Source organism: Epinephelus moara, chromosome 18 (assembly GCF_006386435.1).
Source record: "Epinephelus moara isolate mb chromosome 18, YSFRI_EMoa_1.0, whole genome shotgun sequence".
Taxonomy (NCBI): domain Eukaryota; kingdom Metazoa; phylum Chordata; class Actinopteri; order Perciformes; family Serranidae; genus Epinephelus; species Epinephelus moara.
The window spans coordinates 7,908,623-7,923,206 of NC_065523.1; positions in this window are offsets into that span (position 1 = coordinate 7,908,623).

Sequence of the window (14,584 nt, forward strand, 5' to 3'; positions counted from 1 at the left end):
TATAAATCCATTCCGATCATTACAGGACAATCACTATAAAAATTCTAAATGGCTAAAAGTGACAATTTCTCTGTTCCCTCTGGAATCATGGGAGGTGCTTTTGATAGACAATTCTAACAAGTTAAGAGCAACTAAACCTTTATGGGTCTGCTCAGCCAACTCAAAGCACTCGCTTAAGGTTTGGAAAGATGCATGCCTTGGGTAATTATTAAAAAGTGATTTATGGGCAGAAATGGAATATAATATAATAAGTATGTTTACTTTAGTGTTTAATCACCTCAAAAAAGGAATCATTGTGTTTTCGTTACCTCAGAATGAGCTGTTATCTACATGGGGAGCAGGTCCTCTTCCACAGACAACACCAAGTTGCACTGCCACCTTTCTACAGTAGCCCAGAACGAACAAACCAAACACAGGGCCATGCGCATTTTCAGGTTTTGCATTGGCCACCGCAGCAACGTGAAACTGTTTCATTAAGTGTTTTTACCTGTTTAAAATACCAGGTCCGTTTGTTATGGAGAGGAAAAGACCTATGTGGATAATTTGGCTCCCAGTAAAAACCTCCTGAATATCTGGAATTTAGGGTATTAGAGAAAAAAGGTGAGCACAGATTAGCAGGTGCTAGGCTAGCACCAATGTTTTCACTGGTTTAAATCACTACATCCCTTTGTTTTGGAGAAGAGGAGACCTCTGCAGATAATTCAGCTCACGGTTAAAACCTCCTGAACATCTGAATCAATGTGTGTTATGTGGAGAGCATTAGAGAAAGAGAAAATTAAAAGGTAAAAGCCATGTGGAGGATATTTTGTGCTAAAGCCGGCACATAACACAAGCAAGCGACAAAGGCAAAACTGCTGATTCAGTCTCCAGGAAATGTTCTTTCTCATGCAGGTTTCATTCCGAAGTCTTTGAATACCGCACTTGGGCAGTGACTTCTGCATCAGACACCAATGGAAAAAAGCCATTCTTTACCATTTCAATTATATTAAATCCTCTGACAAGGGTTAATTAAAACTACATCCATCACCTTTGTTGGTGTTCACTTCCCGTATGAATGTAAAGTCAAACACTAATTTTTTCCAAACCTAACCATGTGTGTGTGTGTGTGTGTGTGTGTGTGTGTGTGTATTAACATTACTATGTATGTTGGCTGTTCAAGGAAAAAAACGTCAATTCGCGGTCTTGTACGCAGGTGGTGTATGCAAACTGTACACACTCATGTGATGCTTATAATACATGTGTTATGCCACTTTCTTTAGGCTACATAACTTCAAAAGTAATGTAACATTATGAAACATCTCAACACATTTATCAAAGATTTTGTTTTGTTTGTTTTTTATTTTCATAATCTATTGTATCCACCCTGGTTTTGAGTCAGCTACATATATTATACATAGATTAAGTCACACTAACTGTTTGATGAAGTCAGTTTTGTCCTATCAATATCAAAAATCACACACTAGACGCAAACCTCAACCTCTGGTATCAAAGTTTTTGCACTTTGTACTGCATGGTACAAGATCATTACACTTACTCAGCTGAAATAAATGTTTCTCTTAAACATAATCTGGCAGCACTTATGGTTCCTCTTAAATGTATTTGGTAAAACAAATGAGCGGTATATAAGGTCACTTTTAGGAGAAAGGGTTGTTCACGACTGTCACACCTCAACAACTTGAAGGCTCAGCCCAATGAAATGCCGCAAGCAGCAACTGGGACAGCCATGTTTCTCCTCCAAAATATATGCTGACTAACTGCCTTTCATTGTGTCCTGTTTGGAGGGTCAACAAAGGTTCAGTCTGCGTTCAAATCCAGGTCAGAGCACAGAGAGAGCCAGAGTTCATATTGTCTTATATCTGATTGACACTGCCACTACAATTCAAGTTGAATTGGTTTCACACAATGGCTGTTTTCTGCCAGGCAGTCTGGTTAGTCAAAGACTCAGAGTACCAACAAATTACAGCTGGCTGTGATCACTCGCTGGCTTTTAACCATTTTGCTCCTACAAGTAATAGGGTAGATTTCAGAGTTTCCTTCTGTTTTTGTTTTTTTCAAATCAATTATGAGACAAAACTTGAGGACAGATATACCTGAAATGCTCACTGCACATTTATTTAATAAAAGAAAGCCATTAGCCTTTAGCCAAAACTCCAGGGGCCCCTTCTGAACTGACCCAGTTGCAGTATCAGCTCCTATGGATACATTTGTTTTTTTTGGTGTTGTTAATGTTGTTGTTTTTTGGTGTCAGTTTTCAGTGGAGAAGCTCTGATAAAGCCACTGTACACAACCTGTACTGCACCAAACAGCCGACACACTTAGAGACTAGCTAGTCAACATAGTTGAGGATTTAGAAGTTAAAGAGACAGATTTTTTTTCTCAGCTGTTGGTTGTCAAAACATAACTAAAACGATGGTGAATATGGAAGAAATATGACTCCAAATAAATGCCGATGTTGCCCTGTGTCTGTGTCAATAGGCCACTGTTTGCGCACACGTTAGCAATATCTAGGCCTAGCATGATAATTATGCAATTGACTTATCTTCAGCAAAAATGATCGAGGTCATGTCCATGTCGTACAACATTGCCCTGTTATGTTTAAGTAAGACTTTTTAGCCAACATGGCGCAAGATTATACAGCAGATTTTTCCCAACCGTTATAAGCCTTGGGTGTGGCACCTCAGCTGAATTAACAGACAAAAACTAAAAAAACTATGGTGAGACACATTTGTCTTTCCATACCGGTCGCGCAAATTCTGTCCTCTCATCTGTTGAGGCTAATTGGTGTTTTGACTGACGTCTACTGACCAGACAGAAATTTTGGAAGAATAATGATGGTTTCATATGGCTAATATGTTACTTTGCACTTTTTTAACAAAGGTCCTCACCATTGCCTGTGAAGCATTAACTTTCTATACCCCTGTGCTAAATGTTTAATATTTATTTTAGAGCACTTTTGGTTAACAGAGCCTGAAAGTCAATTTTATTTGTGCTTATGGTTGGTGGGTTTATGTCTGTAAACTTCATTTATCTATGATATTTATTCAATTTTTTTTTCTTTCCAATTCCAATGTCTAAATATTCTTAAGAATTAAATGTTCTTTGCTCTTTGAAAAGGTGTGCTTGCATTATTATGCTATCATATTATCATTATGTCAGTGACATAAAATGGTCTTAATGTTGTTTATCGTAATTATTTCTGGGACAATAAATCATTCCCCAAAAGTAGTTATTGTGACAGTCCTAGCCATATTAACTTAAAATGTGATAATGTCAATAATCAATGTTGTGTGTACAGCTTGTTTTATTGTCCCAAAATGACCAAAAATAATCAGTTTATGAAGCATAAACTACGTGCCTGATATCAGACAGCAACTTGACAACTGTCAACTCGTTACACTCTGTTGCCATCTTTGGTCTGACATTGCACTCTAACCAATTTCTGTAGGGGAAGGGGGATTTGATTTTCCCTTACCAATCATTAAAGAACAACATATCCACCTGAATCTCACGTCATTTTAAGTCCACACCGATGCGTTTCCATGCCAATATACCGGTTTTCCCAGGCTTTTAAGAGTGGAGCAGAGTGAAGAAAAAGCAAACTGTGACGTGGGGCGATACTGAGAAGACACGTCGATTTAAAACAGCCTTGATAGCAGCGTCTGTCTTTTCTATGGGACCAACTATTGTTGTTATTACTCCTCATTGGTTGCTACACACCGCTTCACATGCTTGACAACAGCATTAGTCCTGCCCATGGTACTGACTGGCTAATTGAGTCCTACCATAGTGCTCAGTGACTGTTGTTTTTGTTTTGTTTTTTAAACCAAGAAACTGCTGTTTCATGTCACAATGCCAGATGAATTAGTCAAATCAAACTCTGTGGTGTGGATGGATTCAAAGGTCTGGACCCAGGCAATATAAACATGGGATAAGGACCTTATTTACAACGGTATACAGTAACTGAAGCCAAAACTTCTTAAGTCTATATTATTGTCTATATTATGTCTACTGTTACTTTTTATCCATGCTTTCATTGTGCCAAGAGGATGATCCTTCTATGATCTCCTAACTACAACCTCACTGAAAATGAACATTTTCAAATGAATGTAGACAGCTTCACATTTTTTTCAAGAGGAAGAGAGAAAAGTAGAGCCAAACACACACACACCCACGGGACTTATCTTCACCTTTAATCCATAAATTCCTTTAGTTTATTTGGATGTTTTGGAAATGAAGACATGCAGAGAAGGTTTCAGGGCTGCGATCACTGAGCAGCATACATCAGGCATGAGAGAGAGATGGAAGAGGAAGACAGAAATGTAGTGGGTTCAACAGCAGGGCAACGACTCTCTTCCCATTCTCCATCACACACATACACAGGCACACACACACACATACACACACACCCTGAGGGCACGCAGCACAGCATGCCGCCATGCATTAAGGTGTGTGTGTGTGTGTGTGTGTGTGTGTGTGTGTGTGTGTGTGTGTGTATGTGAGTGTGTGTTTGTGTGCAGATATACCAAATGAGCACCTTCTGCTCGGTATGGCTCAAAGAGAACAGTGAATGTTGAGGGATAGATGCAAACAAGAGAAAAAAGATGAGAGCCAAGAAGGAGAAAAATCTAGAAAACTGCAGTGTTAGAATATATTCAGTTCCTTTAAAGCAATGTAGGTCTACTATTCAGCACAGAGAAAAGAGGAAGGGGAGGAGATATAGGAGGAGAAGCGAGGAGGTTGAAAGACATGGGGCACAAGGGAAACAAAGGACCTGGATAAAGCCAGAAAAATGCATAGATACATACAGCATGTCTGTAATTATTGGGCAAATCCATGTTAAAGACAAAAAATATTCCCAAGAACATTTTTTTTTAAAACTCTCAAAATTTCATTATCAGGTGATCTAACTGCTTGATTGAGAGAGGGTGTGGCTTCTCATCTCAACCTGTCAAATATGGCTGCTTTGTATATGGACTTTTAAGTCTATATGATGTGATAGGTACCCTCCTTCATCTGTTTCAGATGTTCCAGAACACTGTGTCAATTTATGCTTGTTACATGCACTGTGTCTTTTCAAAATACACTTCCATTTACACAGGAAATGTACAGTTTCTGCTAATTAGATGCATACATTCTTTAAAAAAAAAAAAAAAACTCATAACAATGGTAAAACTTCATATTTTCATTTATATGCGTGTGCAACAAAGGTACGTGGTTAGGTGAAAGTCCTGAGTTTTTTGGACCCATCCACCTCCCCTACCACCCGCCCTATAGGGCCTCTCCAGCTCCTTATATTACATTGTTACCGGCGGCGTCACAAACTGCCGCTGCCTGGTGCGTATTATACTACCATGACAGATGCCTTTTTGCGTGGGTATCTAACTCCCAAATTTCTAACAAAGCAGTGGTATATGAAGATTTTGGAATGACAACAGGCTGGGTGAGTTATACCTTAAGTTCAGGTGTGCACAAGGCAGCTCTTTGCTGCAGGGGTAAAAAGAGAGACCTATAGGTAATTATAAATTATTGCACTTGTGTAATAATTGTGCACATTTAATATCACATTTCTCATAAGATTTGATTTGAAAAGGTGTTTCAGTTGTGTATGTAAAAGCATTTTTCTTGTATTTTCAGTATAGTATATGAGTGAGTTTGGTTTTTATATGTGTATGAGAGGAAAATTATGTTTACAGTATATGCATGATAATTCTGAATAATGGCCCCTCATAGAGTTTGTACTGCATACAAGTGCCAAGTTATAAATTGGACTGAAAGGGCTTCCATCCATTTGAGGCTACATGTCCTGAGCAATACATTGTTCTTGATTTGCACTGTAGAACTTCCTAGAATAACAGGCAAAGGGGGGATAAAGTCATTGTCTTGCAAGTCATAAGGAAGTCTCAAGTCTTTGCACTCAAGTCCCAAGTCAAATCCCAAGTCTTAAACTTTGACTTTAGAATCCTAAACAAGTCATAATACTCTCCTCAACAAATAAAATGCCGATATTAAGTTTATAAAACCCATGCTTTTTAAAATTTGCCTTAATAAAGCTCTAGCAAAAGTTCAGTCAGGAGGACCATACTTTTATATGCTTAGGTCTTTAAAATATTTCTCTTAACATCTGCCATTCACTCTTTGACCACATGCTCACCCATAAGTTCATTCTGTTGTTGTCGGGAGCTGTCAATTGAGACATCAACTGTTTTGTCAGCTGATCACAGATAACCAATAATAAAGTGATATACTCTCGGTTAGCCTATCATCTCACTGCTTCTTGTTTTAGATATGGCTTCTATTCGTAGTTCTTTCATGCTGCAATTGTACACACACCCCACCTCCCCATCACTGCCGAGTCTTCACAGATTTATCAGCCTCATCAGCCTTCAGTCTCAGAGTAATCAGCCACCACCACCACCAGTATCTGGACTCCATGGGGCATTTATCTTGTTGCTGCTTAAAGGCAAATCTCGATAGTCCAAGCACCAAAGACTCTGTCGATTCCTATTCATCACATTATGGCCTCTAGTTTCCCAGCGCGGCGCAGGGTGGCGAACCCCGCGCAGAGCTAGTTTCAAGCAGCACAACCCGAGGCGCGCTCAGTTTGGTAGTTTGGCAGATCGAGGTGCACTGAGATGGGTGTGGCGATGCAGCAGAGGGAGGTGTCGACAGATCCAGCTTGGCGCAGTGACAGTTTCGTGCCAAAAGGCTTCGCCGAAGGTGCGCTAAAAGCTCGCCAGCTGAAACCAGGTCTACTGTCAGCACAGGCGGAGCGCAGCCGGTGTAACCCGAAGTTTGGCTGACCGCCGGACAGTGCGCGTGCACGAGAGAAACGCAACATTGATTTACAATTGTGGTGACCTCCTCCCAGGCTACCTTTGCATCATCAGCCCGTGGAGGTCTGCTCGCAGTTCCGTATATTAGGACACTGCGAGCTTGGACCTCCCGGACCAAAACATCAGTTTCCTCTTGGGAGAAGTTTGGCCGTCTGACGCTGCTGCTCTCTTCTGCCATGGCGAATTGAGTAAACTCTCATTACGCCATCGCACGGCACATTTAAGGGCGAGGAGAGGGGCTCATTTGATTGGTGTGATGTGTGTAAAACCCACTCCACGCCTTCTCTCCTCCCTCTTTCCGACTTGCGCAGGTAGGAGGGACGGAGGTGGGAAAGAGGAGTAGCTGCGCCAGCGCGCACGGTGTGCCAAACTTGCAAAATCTGCCTGGCCACACCCAGTTGGACACTTGGATCACTACACACGAGCAGCATGGAGATATTTTGTGGTTTAAATTATGTGTTTTTGGACGTTTTAATCTGGGGCTCCATAAGCCTCCATTAGGTGGAGTTGTGTTGCTACCTCCTCTCCCCTTGGATCTCCGGAAGTGATGTGCGGACTCTAAAACTTCACCTGAGCCTCCCTCGGCATATGGGTGAGTAGATAATGGCTGAATTTTCATTTTTGGGTGCACTATCTCTTTAAGCTGTTAAGCTAATGTTAGCTGAGCATTAGCTCGTTAACTATGTTAAAATTAGATTCAATTTACTAATCTTTGTACAACTTCCAATGCTAAACAAAGTTTTTGTTTCTATTTTTGAAATTTTCGATCCACATGTTTTGCATACTGCAATGCTTTTTTTTTTTTGCTGACTGCCAACACTACCTTTGCTATAATTTTTTTCCAACTGGTGGTCAGTAACATAGTGGCTTTCCTGCAACTTGATGTCAGCTTGCTTGGAATTGATAGCGTTAAGTTTTGTTGATTCAGTAAAATGAAAAGAAAGGAACTGATTCATGTTACAGTGTTTAAGTAATATACTTTTCATCTGGGCTTGGAGGAAGGAAACAATTATTTTTGAGCCAAAAGGGTCAAGTCCAAGTGAAGTCACGTTCCACTGGTGTTAAAGTCCATGTCAAGTTGCATGTTTTGTTGTCTTTTTATTTTTTGTTGAGTCTAAAGTCAAATGTGTGACTTGAGTCTGACTCAAGTCCAAGTCATGTGACTTGAGGCCTGGTAAGAGGTATGATAAGGCAGATGTCATATCGGTGTGTCATTTTGTTCTAACTGTAAGATAATTCTGTTTGGCTGCTTAGCTATCATTCTTGTTCATTTTTACCAAAGTAGGAGCAAAGGTTTTTAGAATAAGGACTAACTGATGTGTCTGTCAAATGTAAGATATCTTCAGTAATTGTAGCAAGGGTTGCTGAAGTTTCCCAAATCTAAAAAAAGAGCAAGAAAGAGCTGCTAAAGTTACACTAAACACTTACAAGCACAACAGAGTGGGGAAATAATACACAGTGGATGTGTTCATCCAACACTTTCACACTCCGACCTCATCACATAGCGTCGTTTGGCCATGGACTGTCCACGTTCAGGTACAACATGCAAGGTAGCCTGGGTGTGTTGGTTGTGACACAATAACAAAATAAATAACAGGGTTTGGCTTAACAGTCATACGGAAAGCAAACACCGGCCCTTCTGGTGGTAGTCAGTGGTTGTTGGACCCATCCACTACCCCTCCCACCTGCCCTACTTGGACTTCTGCCCCCTTAACCTACGTTGTTGCCCAGCCGCATTTCCCCCTTACACCGTGGGGCACCTTTACAGAATAACTGTGACCGGCCTCATATCATGCTGACATGAAAGGACACCATTTTTGTTGGCATCTGATGCCAGAAGTCACAGACCAAGCACCAGTAATCAGCGACCTCTGAGTGAGACTAGGGTGGCTCACCAATGCTCAGTTTAGTTTTGTAGTTCTTGGAGAAAAGAAAAGAAAAGAAAAGAAAAGAAAAGAAAAGAAAAGGAAAATATGCAATAACATAAGAAAATGGAACAGGTGGGATGAAAAAGAGGGTTTGTAAAAGGAAAATGTCATATTTCTTAAAATAAGTTTGGTGTAATATTTCCCACTCAGAACAGGGTGTGAGGTCATCTCTGAAGAAATCTTGTATTCTTACGAATAGTGACAAAATAGTCTTTTTAAAGTCAAGACAAACACAGAGAATTTTTACAGTAGTGTCCCATTTTCCTGTCATCCTTTTTATAGAAAAGCAAAACAAGAGGAAGAGGGGAAAACAAGGCTAAAAGTAAGAAGAGAGAAGAAGAGATGTGGAGAATAGAATAGAGATAGAAAGAGGAGGAGAAAAGACACAAGAGCTAGAAAAAAACAAATGGTTACCCATGTTTTTTTACTCTCCATCTAAATCTCAGTTTGCAGCAATACATTTACAACACAACAACAATACAGTGTAACAGGGAATATGGAGAGAGAATCACACACATCTGCATGTCATAAAAGTTCAGACATGCGCAGTATAAACTCACACACATTGACACAAACAAACACACAGTTACCCTCTCCCCGAGGCCAAACACATGACGTCACGTGTGTAGTCATGGTAACTTGTGAAAGACTGACACGCCCCCTCACTCTCTCTCACTCTCTCTCTTTCTTCGACAGTCTCGAGCCAATGAGTGTCTTCATTAGAGAAAAAATGACAAACAATAACTACCTGTGTGTGTATGTGTGTGTGTGTGTGTGTGTGTGTGTGGGTGTGTGTGTGTGTGTGTGTGTGAGATCTCTCCCTACCTATTTGTCCTCCTCCCTTATCTCTCTTTCTCTCCATCCATTGTCGGGTCATAGTGAGGTCGGGAGGAAAAATGAGGCGCCTCTCTGCCACTGATGATAATCTCTCTCTATCCCTCTCTCTCTCTAACTCTCTCATCCCTCCATCACTCTGTGTGTGTGTGTGTGTGTGTGTGTGTGTGTGTGTGTGTTCTCATGTCCCATGTATCTCCCATGTTTCTTCCCTCCTCACCTCTCTGATCTCATCTTCCTATGTTTCTCATTCTTGTAGCTCTCCCTTTCAACATGACATTTTTATGATACACAAATTTGCTTCAAACATACATGTGTTGCATATTTTCTTGGAGAGATATCCAAGATGATTTAAAAATGAAAATGTCTGATGTGAATATTTGCATTCAACGTTTCAGTGTATCCTAATACAACGATTTGTATAGTATCTAACAAATTAGCAGCCCACAAATGATGTTACACACTTAACCTAAAGTTACGCACTCACCTCTGAACAGTGGCTGCAGCCCACACACACTCAGAGAGAGCCTGAACAATTTTTACACCCGTTGCTATGCAGGTAGTAGTCGTAGTAGTAATTGGTGATCACACAGTGACGATATAGGTTCCTCAGAACCTTGGTGTTATTTTAGACAGTGACTTTAGGTTTGATAAGCAGATAAGCTCTATTGTCAAAACGAGCTTCTTCCAGCTAAGACTATTAGCAAAAGTAAAGGCATATTTCCACCGAGATTATTTTGAGAAAGTTATTCACACCTTTGTTACATCACGCCTAGACTACTGTAACTCTTTGTTTGTTGGTCTTGACCAGTCAGCACTGCGCCGTTTACAAGTAGTCCAAAATGCAGCTGCCTGCCTGCTGACTGGAAAGAAACGGCGTGATCACATTAGTCCTGTCCTTGCATCTTTGCACTGGCTGCCTGTTAATTTTAGGATCCAGTTCAAGGTTTTATTAATTGTTTTTAAGTGTTTAAATGGTCTGGCACCGTCTTATTTATCAGAGCTTGTACAGCCTCACAGTACTTCTAGAGCACTTAGGTCGTCAAACCAGCTGCTCCTGGCAGTACCTCGGTCCAGACTCTCTACTCGTGGGGACAGAGCCTTCTCAGTGGCGGCCCCAAAGCTGTGGAACAGCCTACCATTCCAGGTTAGAGCTGCACAGTCTGTTGAGCACTTTAAAACATTACTGAAAACCCATCTTTTCTCCTTGGCGTTCAGTCCCTGCTAGGCAAGAATCCTTGGCTTTTACTCTTTTTACTCTTTTTACTTTTTATTTCCCTTTTTTAATCTAATTTTTAGTTTTTTAAATTGAGCCCTTACTATTTCCTTTGTTTTATTTATTATGATATTTGTGTATGATTATTTTATATTTCAATAACTGTAAAGCACTTTGGTCAACTGAGGTTGTTTTTAAATGTGCTTTATAAATAAAGTTTGACTTGACTTGACTCAGTGAACACAGAGGTCACTCCAGGAGGATCCACCACTGATGTTGCTAGGTACGCATCCTGAGTCCCTAATGTATAAAATCTGAAAGGATACAGTAAAGTCATTACAGACATGTCCCATGAACGCACCCTGTTATTTTTCCTACATTGAAAATAGTGGCATCACATAACTTTACTTATTTTGAAAGTATTTCATATGTTACTGCAGTGGAACTTGTGTTTTAGATACCCACCGACTGTTGGCATCCCAGGCTCTCTGAAACTCAGTGTGCCGCCACTGCCTGGCAATGTAAGCAGGGCTGAACACAGGTCCCTGGGGACCACCAATGGACAGTAATCTTATATTTCATATAAAAGTACCCGAATTCAGCAACATGTAGGATATTACTACAGACATTCCTGTTATCTCATATTGCAGTTTCACAAATGTAAATGATTATGATGTTTGACCATCCAAGGGATGCACCTTGAACTTTTTCCGATAATGCTACATTGTGCTACTGATCGATACTATATTGGCTATATCATAGTCTCAATAGCTGAAAGGAAAAAATAAAAAATCTTGACAGAAAGAATGAGAATGAGCATAGTTCTCAAAAAATTACTAATTTTAATTTGTTTAAAATTCTATGTATTCTCCATAGAAAGTCTATTTCTATGGAGAATACCAAATCAAATATATCACATATGATTGGCCTTGTACTGGGTAGATGGCTCTGGTGCTCCCTAAACTCAGCTCAAGATGGGACATTGTAAAATGTTTTGTACAAAGGCTGTATATACAGACACATACACAGTAACATTTTCAGATTTGGGATTTTAGTTCTGCAATTTGCAGATATATTTTCAACATACATGAATATAACCCAAATTAGAGCCATATAATATCAAACACAAGTTTAACACTATAATTTGTCAAAAAAACACTACTTTTATTGGGGACCCACTAAATTTCAGTGGGACCCACTTTAATGACCACCTTTAGGCCCTGGGGACTCCGTATACTGAAATCTATCAACATCACCCACCTTGAGTATTATTGCCAGACCCAGACTGCACCTGCTGGTGATTAATTAAGGTGGTAGCAACTTTTTTTGATGTACCTATGTTGACTTACAATATTGCTTACTCAATCCATAATCATAACCAGCATTGTTACACTCTTCACAAACTGCTGGGGCCAAGATGCAACTACATCCCCTCTGTGGAAAAAAGTAAAACTTAAGGCAACAATCTCGAAAAAAATTTGTGTTAAAGGTCCACTGTGTAGGATTTAGGGGGGTATACTGGCAGAAATGGTAGATAATATTCCTAAATATGTTTTCATTAGTTAACAATCACCTGAAAATAAGAATCATTGTTTTGTTACCTTAGAGTGAGCTGTTTATATGTAGCCTACTTACGCAGCGGGTCCTCTTCCACAGAGTCCGCCATGTTGTTTCAACAGTAGCCAAGAACAGACAAACCACACACTGGCTCTAGATAGGACCATTTGCTCTTTTTAAAAAAAAAAAATTCACATCAGCCACCATGATTCTCATTGTAGCACACAGGAGAAGTTTCAGTTGGTTGCATCTGCAGCCTTACTTCTAGATGCTACTAAATCCTACACACTGGATCTTTAATTGGTTGAGCTTCATTTAGTTAATGTAGTCATTAAGTTAATTCATCTAACATGTTTTAATGTCTGTTAACTTAGTCCATGTTACAGTAACATTCATAAAATATTATCTTACAAAATTAGAGTTTTACTTTCAGTTAAAGTTACTCTGATATGTGTGTGCTATATTCAACAGAAATTCTAGGCCTCCAAATGAGCTTGAAAAGAAGATAATTCTAACCCTGACGTGCACTGTAACCACTTTTTGTAATCTAAACAGTATTGTACTGTAATATGTAGATACTGTGAATTGTGCATATAGAATGTAACTGTAAATAGCAAAGCATTGTGGGAAAATACCAGGTCACTACTCTAATTCTTCTCTGCTGTAAGTCAGGTTACAGTAATTACCTGCCCACAAGAAACGGACCTTTTACACAGCAGACATTTTGGCATGTATAGTAGGAAAAGCACAGGTGTATTCAATAACATTAATGGTAACTGCATTCCACATAGAGGAGGCCCTGGTATTATCCATGCTGGCTCACTGGAATAGCTTCCTGGGAAATCTGAGCCACTGTTAATGTTATCAGTTTCCCCTGTGATAAGACAAGTCTGCTGTGAAAAAGCTCCATGGCAAGGGAGATTTGATTTCAACTTGTTTGTAATCATTTTGGTGGAGAAGCAGCGGTAACAGCAATAAGAGAAAAGGGGGTGGGTAAAAATAAATAAATAAATAAGCCACTGTACTGTAGTGCAATTGATTTTTTTTAACAGAAACATGTTGCTAGCAATTTCTCAGTAAAAAATGTGATTTCTGTTATGAATGAAATAATTTTGAACTGACAAAAAAAAAAACACAGCAAAAGTACTGTTGTTAAAAAACACTAAACATACTGTAATGACACTGTGAATTAAAATAGAGCAATAATTTTTTACAGTGGCATACAGTTTCCAGTAAGTTACTGTACAATTTGCAGCAACCTTTGTACAATGTAGTGCATGCTGGGAACTGTATGCAGATAAGCTAACTATGTTTCCATAATAACTTAATTTGACATGTAAGAAATCCATTGGCCATTTAGTCAACTGAACATAAAAAGTGATAATAAAACTATTTAAACTTGAAGTCAACTACCCTCAGTTAATAACAAAAGAAACAGTTATGTAACATTAATTACATCTTATATAAATTGTAAGATGCAAAGGATAGAGTAACACTTAGAATTCATCAGTGAATTTACACATGTAGAATATGTTTCTAGATGTGTGTCTCTCTCCTCTCTGGAGCTCAGTCCTGCAGCACCTTTATGTCTGCTGCAGCTGCTGATCGCTCCTCTCTCTCTCTCTCTGTCTGTAATGGACGGGAACTGAAATATGCCAAAGTGCAATACTTGAAATGAAAATTACTAGAGTAAGAGAGAAATGACTGAGAAGAGAATACTCAAAAAAGTACAAACTCACAAGTAAACAACTATATATACATATATATATATATATATATATATATATATATATATATATTATAGGCTATATTGTATTAATCTGAGGGGAAATTCAATTTTTTCACTCCGTTGTCATTAACACACAGGTCCGAANATATATATATTATATATATATATTATAGGCTATATTGTATTAATCTGAGGGGAAATTCAATTTTTTCACTCCGTTGTCATTAACACACAGGTCCGAAATACACACACATGCACAAACAGGACCTATACACATTCACCCCTGAAAACTGATTATTATTCTTATTTACATGAGGAAAGAGATGAAGGACTGATGAAGGAGTGACCAAAGAGGAGAGGAGTTCCCTTCTCACCGCAAATCCCACATAATTCTCTGCTCTTCCAGCTGCAGGGTGTCAAGGTTCAAGTCAAGAATGTGTGTGTGTGTGTGTGTGTGTGTGTGTGTGTGTGTGTGTGTGTGTGTGTG